The sequence below is a fragment of the Quercus suber genome, unplaced genomic scaffold, assembly GCF_002906115.3.
Source record: "Quercus suber isolate HL8 unplaced genomic scaffold, Cork oak 2.0 scaffold_237, whole genome shotgun sequence".
NCBI classification, from domain to species: domain Eukaryota; kingdom Viridiplantae; phylum Streptophyta; class Magnoliopsida; order Fagales; family Fagaceae; genus Quercus; species Quercus suber.
This window is the reverse complement of record NW_027069694.1, coordinates 1,017,042-1,028,794: the sequence shown is the minus strand read 5'-3', so window position 1 is coordinate 1,028,794 and position 11,753 is coordinate 1,017,042. Positions and strand designations below refer to the sequence as shown.

Sequence of the window (11,753 nt, the reverse complement as noted above, 5' to 3'; positions counted from 1 at the left end):
AACCCAGATCTAATTTTTTTTTTTTTTTAAATCTCTTGTGCCCTCAACTAGATGACTAGTGTAATTCCACCATCCATCAGTTTGCAGTCTCTCTCTCTCTCTCTCTCTGTGCTCCGTCTCTGGATCTCTACTGTCCTTCTCTCCTCTCTCTCTCCCTCTTCTCTCTCTCATTGAGTTTAACATGTCGTGTAAACCGCATAAAAACTAAAACGGGATTGGTTTAAGCACAAAATTAGTGTTTCTACTAAATGTTTTGACTCAACTGTGTTCTGTGGTTTTACAACTTGCATTGTTAATATTAATATTTTGTATAGTTTTAGACCCCTTCACACAATATGTTTAACCTAATATTAAGCCAAGTTGATTAACAAGTTTGTTAATTAAAACTAAGTTAAAAAAATATGTGTATAAACCAATATAATACGGAAAGTAAAGAACACAAGATCGATGACCTTAGGAAAACTAAATCGGTTAAAAAAACCTGAGGAGGATTTAACCTAGTTATCGTTAAGGTAAAAACAGATTCACTACGAAAGAATTGAAGTTTATACAATAGAACTTAGAACACTAACATCATATTGCTATCTTGAGTAGAAAACTTACTACTTGATGACACGTGACAGCTTTGAGTTCACAGACTACTTATTTCTTGAATTCACTGCAATTACAAGTTCTCCTACTTGTGACTTTGAGACGTACCTCAAAGATTTCAAATCTTCATTAAGTTCTTTATGTAGCAACTGAAATGATCACCAAGTTCTTGACATGAATCTTGACCTTGATAACCTAAGTGTGTATGAAGGTAAACATCTCTAGATCTCACAAGAGATTCAACACACAGCACATCAAAAAGTTTGTAAAACATAAGTAGGGTTCTCTTTTTATATGTGAAGTAAAACATAATAAAACCTACACGTCAAACAGGCTTGGGCTGAGTTGGAAATTCTGCAGAAAATTAATTTTGCACGATCCTCGATCGATCAAATCTAATTTTAGATCGATCGAGCCTTACAAAATTTGTCCACTAATTTCTGCAATGAGTCGATTCCAGCTTTACAATAAAACATACTTCGAGCAAGCCTAAACCTAGACTCTATGTTTTGATCATAGTTTGCCAACATATTACACATTGAAGTTCTAATACATTAGTCCCTAAGGTCTAAGAACCTAACATATTTTATTGTTTCTAGTTTTGATATTAGTGCTCTACTGATTTGTTCAGAAATTAATTAAATAAACATTAAACAGTGCTCTCTGTTTTATAGACTAAAGCCGTGTATATGTTTTGTAACTAGGTATGTGTTTTGTATTTTTTAGAGCTTGCACTTTTGTTTTATATTTATTTTGAATCTTCGTCACAAGGGTTTTATTTTTATATATGTTTTGTTTATTTGATAATAAGGTTTGAGTAATAATATTAAGTTATTGTTAGATATAATTTTTTTTTAATAAATATAGAAGAAGTGAGGTTTGAACCAGAGTTTGAAACTTGAGATTATATTTTAGCTTGAGACTTGGCCCTCCTAAAATAATTCCTGATTCCGCCACCCTATAGCTCTAACGGTCTTGGTGTCATTCCATCTCCACTCTTCCTACTTTGGTTTCACAGCTTTTACGGAGGTTTTTTTTTTTCTTTTTTTTTTAATTAAAAAAAGAAAAAAAGAAAAAAAAAAAGTCTCAATAAGTCTAAAATGTTTTACGGTCATTAGAAGCCTTTGACAGATTTGGAAAGAAGCTGGCTGAAATTGAGGACAGAATTGTGACAATGAACAATGATAAGAAGTGGAAAAAACCGAGTTGGACAAGCGAAAGTGCCATATACTTTGCTCTATCCCACTATGAAGGTGGACTTACTGGCAAGGGAATTCCCAATGGTGTCTCAATCTAAAGCTTCTCTACTTGGGTTGTACTTAGCTAAAATTCTACGTTTTTCTTTCGTCTTTTTTGACAACTTATGCTATGAATAATTCATTTAATTTCTCCTTAATAAAGATGAGTAGCTATGAAATAATCTAATGATACATGCTTTAGGATATATTTGAATACCGCTTATTTGCTGAAAATTAAAAACTTATTACTGAAAACACTGCAACAAAATAATTTTTAAAAGTGTGAATAATATTGTAGACCTAAATTTACCTAAAATTTATGTTTTGCTAATTTTTGTGGGTTTGCGAACAATACCCATGAGACTCACAAAAAAAAATGCAGACGCATAAATTGGGCAAAATGCCCAATCCAAATGCATGCTTAAACTTCTTTCTTGGAGGTGTTTAAAACTAAAGAACCTTATCAAACAAGTAGTATGAAATGTAAAAAAGCATCATTGATTGCAAAATGCTGATAAAAATGGAGAAGCTTGGAATTATCCATCAGCACATTAACCACCAATTGCATTGCATTTTCTTTAATAGCTCCATGTAAATAAATTCAGAGTTGCTGCAGCTTGGTCAAAATGTGTGGCTCAAGTTTTTGCACTTTTATATATATATTATATATATTTTTTTTTTTTTAAAATGTACCAGTTAAGCTAGAAGCCCAAGTTGTTGTTACAACCATAGCAGATCAGTTTAATAATTAAATGGAAAAAAAAATATAATAATGCTTAAGCAAAAAACTATGCATGAATATAATTTTCCTCCATCCCTTTCAAAAAGTTATATGGCTCTAAGCTTTGCTACAATTTCATGAGTTGTGCTAGGACCACCAAATATTGCACAACTTTGTGCCAAACTCACCATGTAGCGAGTTGTAACTGTGAAGAAGTGTCTGTGGGCCATATGGAGAAACACTTTCACTAGTCACAACTCGCCACATGACGAATTGTGGCACAAATTTATGCCATTTTTGTGATTTCAACATTTTTCACAATTTCAAGGATAGCATCTCTGAACTGGTGGCCCTGATGTGACTGATTATTTGTTGCCCTCAAAAGACCTAACACGTCAGCATTTTGCAATCAATGATGCTTTTTTCCATTTCCACTAATTGTTTGATAAGGTTCTTTAGTTTTAAACACCCCAAGAAAGAAGTTTAAAGCATGTAGCATTAGATTATTTCATAGCTACTCATCTTTATAAGGAGAAATTAAATGAATTATTCATAGCATAAGTTGTCAAAAAAGAAAGAAAGAAAAACGTATAATTTTAGTTAAGTACAACCCAAGCAGGGACGAACCAGGATTCGAACCTGAGGAGGGCAAAGTTTAAAACAATTTTTTTTTTTTTTATGAAAATAAAAACTAACATTTATTTCATATTCAACAAAATACTACATATAAAATAAGTGTTTTTTAAACATTTCAACACATTTATCAAAATGAAACTTGATATTTCAGAGATCGAAAAATATATATATTTAAGAGCAAATCTTAATTTTTCAAATTAAATATGTACACCAGTTTTTTTTTTTTTTTTTTTTTATTTAGGGGGCTATTAGGACCAAAATTTAAAATTTCAACACACATATATATATATATAATATATATATCATATGTCCGCCCCTGAACCCAAGTAGAGAAGCTTTAGAGTGAGACACTATTGGGAATTCCCTGCCAGTAAGTCCACCTTCACTAGTGGGATAGAGCAAAGTAAATGGCACTTTCACTGGTCCAACTCGGTTTTCCACTTCTTATCATTGTTCATTGTCACAATTCTGTCCTCAATTTCAGCCAGCTTCTTTCCAAATCTGTCAAATGCTTCTAATGGCTCTGTGTCAAAGGTCCATTCACGAGAATCTCTCTGCCCAAGATAGACCTCATCCGTAGAATGCCTTGACAAGATTTCTATAAGGGCAACACCAAGCAGTGTCTGCAGCTGGGCAGTGATTGTTTTCAAGTAAACATTATCAGGGTCTGACTTGAGTTCATCATATTCAGGAGTGCCTTCTTCAGGCATGAATCTTCGGCTAATTGTTGGACGGTTAGGGAGGTAGCCTGCATAAGGGTACTGTCCAAAGTTAACCGCTGCATGGAGTGCAGAAGCAATCCATATAATGAGAGTGCATGTTTCAACAAGCTCTTCGCGTGTCTGCATTTTAGGCCACCAGGGCTCATCTTTCTTGTCACCATGGCCTGCTCTCTGAGTTCCTTCCACCAGGATTGGAGTTCAGCATCTTTCTGAACTACGCTATCAGTCTCGTAGTAGAAGGAACAATAGTCTTTAACCCATGAGTTAATTGCTGACCAGATTTCAAGGCCATCAACAGCATATGGATAGTCCTCAATCACTAAGCGGAGACCATGTGGCGAATTTGGATCCTTAACAGCCATTCCTCTGAAATCAGCAAAAGAAGTAGCATGTCATTTGAAAAAAAGATCAACAACATAGGCCTTTACAACTATAAGATAACAAAATTTTGATGTCTAAATTGTGCCTCAAACTTCTTTAAACAACATGCATTTCTGGAGTGTCATTTAGCCATTTTCAAGAACCTTTTATGTGTTATTTTGCCTCAATTTTAAGTTACTTCTAATGCCAGATACCTCATACGCCATGAATATGTCATTATGTTCTAGAGTGACAGATTTACCTCTTGAGGAGGTCTGCAGGAAGTGCTTGCTCAGGAAAAACCCAGTCCTTATAAACTACTGATGACATCTCCATGGAATACTTTGCTGGAAAAACTGTCGTCTCAAGAATTCCGCCACCATTAATGAGGATCTGCCGAGCGAATGCATTTATATTCATTGTGTCACGGAAATGAGGATGCAAAAGCTTGTAAATTGGATGGAGCACACTAAGCTGCCTGTTTGTTGCTATCACAAATGGCTCAATCACCGCATGGGTATTTAACCTGTGACCAATACAAAAGGCATTTAAAAACTCATTTTAAATATAGACAAGTATCATTTCCTAGGCTTTCGTTGACAGAGGTATACCAATGGCTAATTAGCTGATGGTAGCCAGAGTCATTAACAGCAACATAAGCTTTTGCCAGTTGCCAAATGGAACCTTCAATGCCTTGTTCAGCTGGTGTGTACACTTTGCTAATGGCACCATATTGGTCTCTTCAGGATGAGGCAGGCTTAATTCAATCACGAGTGGTTTCAATGCCCCGTCATTTTTCAAGAAAAGGAGTGTCCTGCTGGCGTAAGTCTTTGTGGTTGTTGAGTTTATCCTCCTCAAATAAGGCAAGATAGCATCGTGGTGATCCAATATGAATAACTTGTTCTTCTCAAGTGCCTATGGCCAAATTCATGTTCATTATTATTAGTTCAAGCTAATAAGAGTAAAGCAGCTAACTACAATTGCAAAATAACTGCAAACTAGTTCACCCAAATTCTTAAGTGGAATAAGTGAACCAAGGAACATTACCTCCTCGATGGTGAGCCCATCTAGGCTATTTTCTATGTGTTCTCTGGTATTGTACTGTTTTGATCTCATACACTTTAGGATCTAGCTTGCTTGTGGGGGAATTCCTGCAATAATTATAGAATGAATCATGATTAACGATGAAAAACTATAATCCTCCATTTGGAAGTTGAGAAGATGGAAGAAAAGAAAAATAAATATGGCATCCAGATTAAAGAATCTAAAACATATGGAAGCTGAAAAATACTTTGAGGCGGCTAATGTCGACAGGGTTTACTCCCGCAAGCATCTCTCTGGCAAATTCTTCATCAGTCCTCCATGCAGACCTATCTTCTGCTCCAAGTCAATGAAACACAACAATTCAAATTAAAGTAAATAGAATTTGAAGAATAATACATCTGCAAGCTTTTGAATCTGTCACCAAAAAATGGCTGTGCCATGGAAAAAGTTATTATACTTTAATCACTTGGGGCATTGGGTATTTGAGGAGTCCTTCACCATCGGTTGGGAAAACTTCCTTGAGCAACTCCGCAGGGATGTTGTCTCTAATAGTTTTAAGCAGACCGTCGGGCAACTTAATTCCTCCTTCATAGAGTTTAAGTACATCTTTGAAACTATCAAACTCACTTGGAGTGCTGTCAAATAGAGATTCTAGCTCAGGTTTCAGGAATTGGCCTACGGATTTCAGTGCATAAGCAAGGAAGTCTGACAGCTTCAAGTGACCAAATCGTTCATCTCTTGGAACATAAATGTTTAAGCTCATAAGAAGCTCCAGCCTGCTCTCAGTGTTAGGATCTGTTACAATTATAACAGAGAAGTCTTAATGACAATGATGATAATAGCAATAGACACCAAATCATGCTAACTTTTACAGTGAAAAAGTACAGATTCTGATTATTATCAAGAATTCATTAATAAATCTAATTCTCAAATTTTTCATGATACTAGAAACTTCAACTGATTACAGCATTATTCGTCATATTAACTGTCATTGCTAGTACCTACACAAATTCTAACTATAGAACAAGTAACTGAAAATTGAATTGAAATGTCTAACCTGTCTTCGTTGGTGGTCGTCCAGTTCTTCCCCTACGTGGGTAAGGGTACTCACTAGAACCTCCAAGAACTGGGCGGGCATATTTAGCATTTTTATCTGGATCGCCCAAATCATTGTAGTAAGCATAGTCGTACACCCTTTCCCATTCCTGAAGCTCTCCTTTTCCATCTCCTCTCAGGTTCACTAGCTCGTTTTCTCGGTACTTTAGCAGTGGCACTGGTGTATCACTTGGAAGATATGTCTGCAAAAATATAATTGAATCAAATTGTTACTTTAGGATGTAGTTCACAGTCGAAACACCAATCTAGATGTTTCGGGGTAAGTTTAAAGTATTAGGAAGAACAACTTTTAGATGGACTTCTCCATGACCCTCTATGCAAATCAACTTTTTATGCAAGTTCATATCATATTTCAGCTGGCAGCTTCAAGTGATTTAGCTATTTTATGCTTTCATCTGCAAGGGCTAGTTTAGATATATGGAAATCCATAGAAGAAATTTCATCTAGCTTGCATCGGCTACAATAACTAAACAAGGGTGTTTTTCAATCAATTTGTAGGAGGTTTCTCTTCAAACTACTAGAGTTCGTGCTAAACTTGAATTTGACTCTATTTCTTTTCCTGTGGTTTTAATTAGAACATTTCAAAACTTTGGAACTTCATGATCACCACAGAAATCTTCATATAATTTATTACCTTGTTGGAGAAGAAACACGGTCCTTTCCATATTTGTCTGCAGGATAAACCCATGAATTGCAAACAAAATGGACTCGGCCTTGACCTGGAACATCTTCAAGCGTAAGACTTTTAAGATAGAACTCACTGTGATGGTTGTTTTTTATTAAAATGCTCCTGGAACTCCTATTTCATTGTCCCAGTCAAAGGTAACCTTGAATGCAGACTCCCCTGCTACTAAGGGGGTGATTGTGGTTATCCAGTTTTCCAAATATGCTGGCCTTCCAAGTTTCCCTTGCAACCCATTTGCTACAAAAATACATCAAACACAAAAGTACATCAATTACAATTTTTAGTGCGCTCCAATTTTTTCCAAACATGGTAATGACTAATTACACTATGGAAAGTGAAACAAACTATATGTCATCAACATTTTTATTTACCAAACCATTTAACTGAGCTCAAGCTAGATGAGTTAGTGTAGCTTTTCTAAAAGTCCAGGCAAGGCCACTTTGTGAAATTGTGAATTTGTGAGTGAGCCTTATTGTCTTAAGTCCTGACAACCATCCTATGTAACAATTTGCCATGACCAAACAGTTGATGATGAAAAACCATAAACATGTTTTTAAAATTTTCATTAAGTCACTAAAGAAATTACCTAGTTTGATCTCAATAAGGTTTCTAAATACTGATTATGGTTCCACTAAACATAATATTACTGATATTTTTACATTCTTAGGAAGAGGAAAAAGAAAAAAAATCTTGGATATTAGCTGCTTCAGAAAAAGGTATAGTCATAAGAAATAAAGAAACCCCACTTGCATTTTATTTAATATTGAGTTTAGGTAATAGATGGTTTAAAGAAAAGGTCAACTTTTTTCTGTCATCGTCACTTAATAACATAATCACTAATATAGAATATAACACAAATGAATTGTGTTAGTTGAAACTTGATAGTCATGAATGAAAAATCATTTTCATGTGCTGAACAAGTTATGACCTATTGGACTAGAATAGCAGTTTTATTATGTTATAGCGGACATCCATGAGTTTAAGAAATGATACAAGGTTTGTATGTCTTACAAATCCTATTCATTGGACATTGACTATTAAAACCAGACAAAGACATAGATCACATATATCTTGTGAATTGTAACATCATAGTTGGTGTCTTGATCTTTGTTTAAAGTCCTACTTCAAGTTTTTATTTTCTTTCTAACTCAAATGTTAGAAAAGTCTTACCATCTTGATCATAGCATTTCTAAAAAATTAAAGCTTTTTTTCTTTTAAACTATCAAATCAATAGATAAATAATTATAAAATGTTCCAACTAATTTAATGGTAATATTAATATATAATTATCTTCTTCTTCTTCTTTTTCTTTTTTTCTTTTTATAATACTAGGAAACCAATAGTTTTAAGTCTTATATTTCTGCATTGTAATAATAATTTCATAAATGAGTTATGAGGTGGATTAACCAAATGAATAGACCAAATTTTATGATCTAGTCCACTTGCATTTTTTGTTTTGTAATGAATAGGTCCACATGCATTGCACATATGGGCCAATCATCTCAATTATGGCTTCCATCAATCATAGTAAAGATAGAGGATTAGGTGGGCTCAAAACTACTTCTAAATTTCTTCGCCGTGCCAAAAAAACAATAAAAAACAGCCCCTCTGACTGGAAGAATTGGTCCTCTAGACTTGTTGTTGAGTATATTATATATATATATATATAGTGCCTGTACCAATTACAAATGTGGCCTATCTAATAATTCTTCACCGCATCTTAATTTGTATTCAAGAATGTTAAATATATATAATATAAACAATTCAAATAAAACAAATAAAATAATTGAGATACATTGGCTTAAAACTATTTCTAGTCTAGATATTTAGAACTACTACAAATCAACTCAATACAAAAGGCCGCCCCCTTATCTTACTGGAAGAATTGTTTGTTTGGACTTATTGCTGAGAATGGTATAGTGCCTGTGACAATCACGATGGCCTTTTTTTTGTCTGAAAAACAAACGTGGTTAATAAGTCTACGGCACATTTTCGTTCTCATTCAAGAAAATATATATGGGTTATGTAAATAAATCATTTTTAAAAAAGTTTTGACATCAGACAAATATTTAAAAAAAAAAAATCAAAACAATTACTTTTTTCTTTTTTCATAAATTTTTTTAAATATACTTCCTAGACCAATGAACTTAGTGCATCTGTTTATATATATAGATAGGACAAAGTTTAACAATAAAATTGGTTGTAGCTTTAGACTATAACCTTACTCAATAAAATAAACATTACTGTCTATTTTGAAAATCTAATCATTAAATTGCATATTTTTTTCTCTTTTAATACATATATCAAATTCTGCGTTAATAAGATATTATATACTATATGATCAATAAGTTTATATTTAATGCATAATTTTATACTATAAAACTTACAATTTAAATAATTTATTGATGATACAATTATTAATCTTTAATTTTTTTGAAATTTTGCATGTACGGAGAATATAAAATGAAGATGTCATCTAATGATGAATTTGTCAAAATTTACCTTTAATAAAAAGATATTGAGTAAAGTTGTAATTTAATTCTACAACAAATTTTATAGCTAATCTCTCTCTCTCTCTCTCTCTCTCAAATTTAAACAAAACAAATATCGAAATGGATAATTTTCGGCCCCATTTCTGATGGCCTTTGACCACTGTGGTATATGGATATATATTACATGATTCCCATTTCCGTTCTAAATAATAAGTTAAAGAAAAGAAGATGAGAAAGTGGTAATGATGATAATCACACAGATAGATTTTTTTTCAACAGGTAATGATAATAATTACACAGATAAATTTTTTTCGACAAGTTGATGATGATGCTCATGGAAAAGGGAAAAAGTGATAGAACCTTGATCTATGACCACCCAATCAAGATCAGTGTCAATTTATTGAGAGCCAGTAATGATAAAGTCATGGCTGGAAAACTTGGGTCTTTTCTAGTTGGCTTAAGTCTTCTCCTTAACCGTATTAAACAAAAAAGAGTATCTAGTGGAAAACGAAAAAATAAAAAGCAAAAAGCAAGACCAAGACCAAGACCAAGAACAAGAACTGAAAAAGAAAACCAAAATCACAAACCAATCTGGAAAAATCAAAACAATTACTTTTTTCTTTTTTTATAAAAAGTTTTTAAATATACTTCCTAAACCAATAAACTTAGTGCTTCCATTAATATATATATATATATATAGAACAAAGTTTAACTATAAAATTGGTTGTAGCTTTAAACTACAATTTTCCTCAATAAAATAAACATTATTGCATATTTTGAAAATCTAATTGTTGAATTGCATGTTCTTTACACTCTTAATACACATGTCAAATTTTATATCAATAGGATATTATTTACTATATGATCTATAAGTTTACATTTAATGCATAATTTTATACTACAAAAACTTGCAATTTAAAAAATTTATTAATGACATAGCTATTAATCATTAATTTTCTTGAAATTTTGCAAGTATAAAGAATATAAAAAAAAGATGTCATCTAATGGTAAATTTGTCAAAATTTACCTCAAATAAAAAGATATCAGTGTCAATTTATTGAGAGCCAGTAATGATGAAGTCATGGCTGGAAAACTTGGGTCTTTTCTAGTTGGCTTAAGTCTTCTCCTTAACCGTGTTAAACAAAAAAGAGTATCTAGTGGCAAACGAAAAAATAAAAAGCAAAAAGCAAGACCAAGACCAAGAACAAGAACTGAAAAAGAAAACCAAAATCACAAACCAATCTGGAAATAACTCGCATGTCTCCATATAGGAGTAAAGGCCAGAAATTCAAGAATAACATGGTTTTGGGTTGTTTCCATTGTTTCTTTTAATAACATGGTCACCATTAGAAGAATAGTAGCTTAAACAACAAGAAAATATATCATGAAGAAAAGAAAGAAAGACCCAAAAGTAGTACTGGTTATGAACGATATGGAGAAAAGAAGAACTAACCAGGGTCACCATTAACAGCACTTATGAGCTGAAAAGAAACCTTTTGGCCTAACAACTCAAGGAAGCCATCAAGAATAGAGGCATAGAAATCATTGAAGTCCAAAACATTCTTTTTCATCAACACCACTGTCCCTTCAACCTTCTTGTTCCTACTTTCATCATCGCCGGTTATCTTGTTGATGATGTTCTGAAGCATCTCTAACTGTTTCAAGCACTAAGCAAAGAATATGATAAAGAAAGTCTAGTTTTTTAGAGAGAAAAAAGTTTGTTGTTAGATCTGAGGAATGTGAAGAGAAGGGTTCCTTGTATTTATAGAGACAAGATTAGAAAATGGCATTTACAAATGAAGCTTCATTTTGTGCATGTGGGGTAGACGATCCTCTTATTTTCTTGGTGTGAAAGTTGCTTTTTCTTTTTCTTTCTTTTTTTAATATTTATTATTAACATATATAGTGTTGTGGGCTTTAGGCCCGGTTAGGTTACTTGTATAGCACACATATTTACTTGTACTGCACACATATGCCTCCTATATAAAGGCATCTATGTACATTCTTTTATACAAGAAATACAATACAATCATTCAGTATTTCTAACATGGTATCAGAGCCACTGCTCTGACCTTTCTTTTAGCAGTCTTGTCTCTCTTGGTGTTACTCCACCCTTATCACTTCCGCCGTCACAACAGCCACTGCAGC

The 11,753-nt window shown here is 33.2% G+C and overlaps 1 pseudogene; it reads right to left on the bottom strand.

The window, feature by feature from the left end:
• Window positions 1-3,495: 3,495 nt before the first annotated feature.
• LOC111988550 (probable linoleate 9S-lipoxygenase 5) lies at window positions 3,496-11,359 on the bottom strand (annotated as a pseudogene).
• Between the last annotated feature and the right edge of the window lie 394 nt (window positions 11,360-11,753).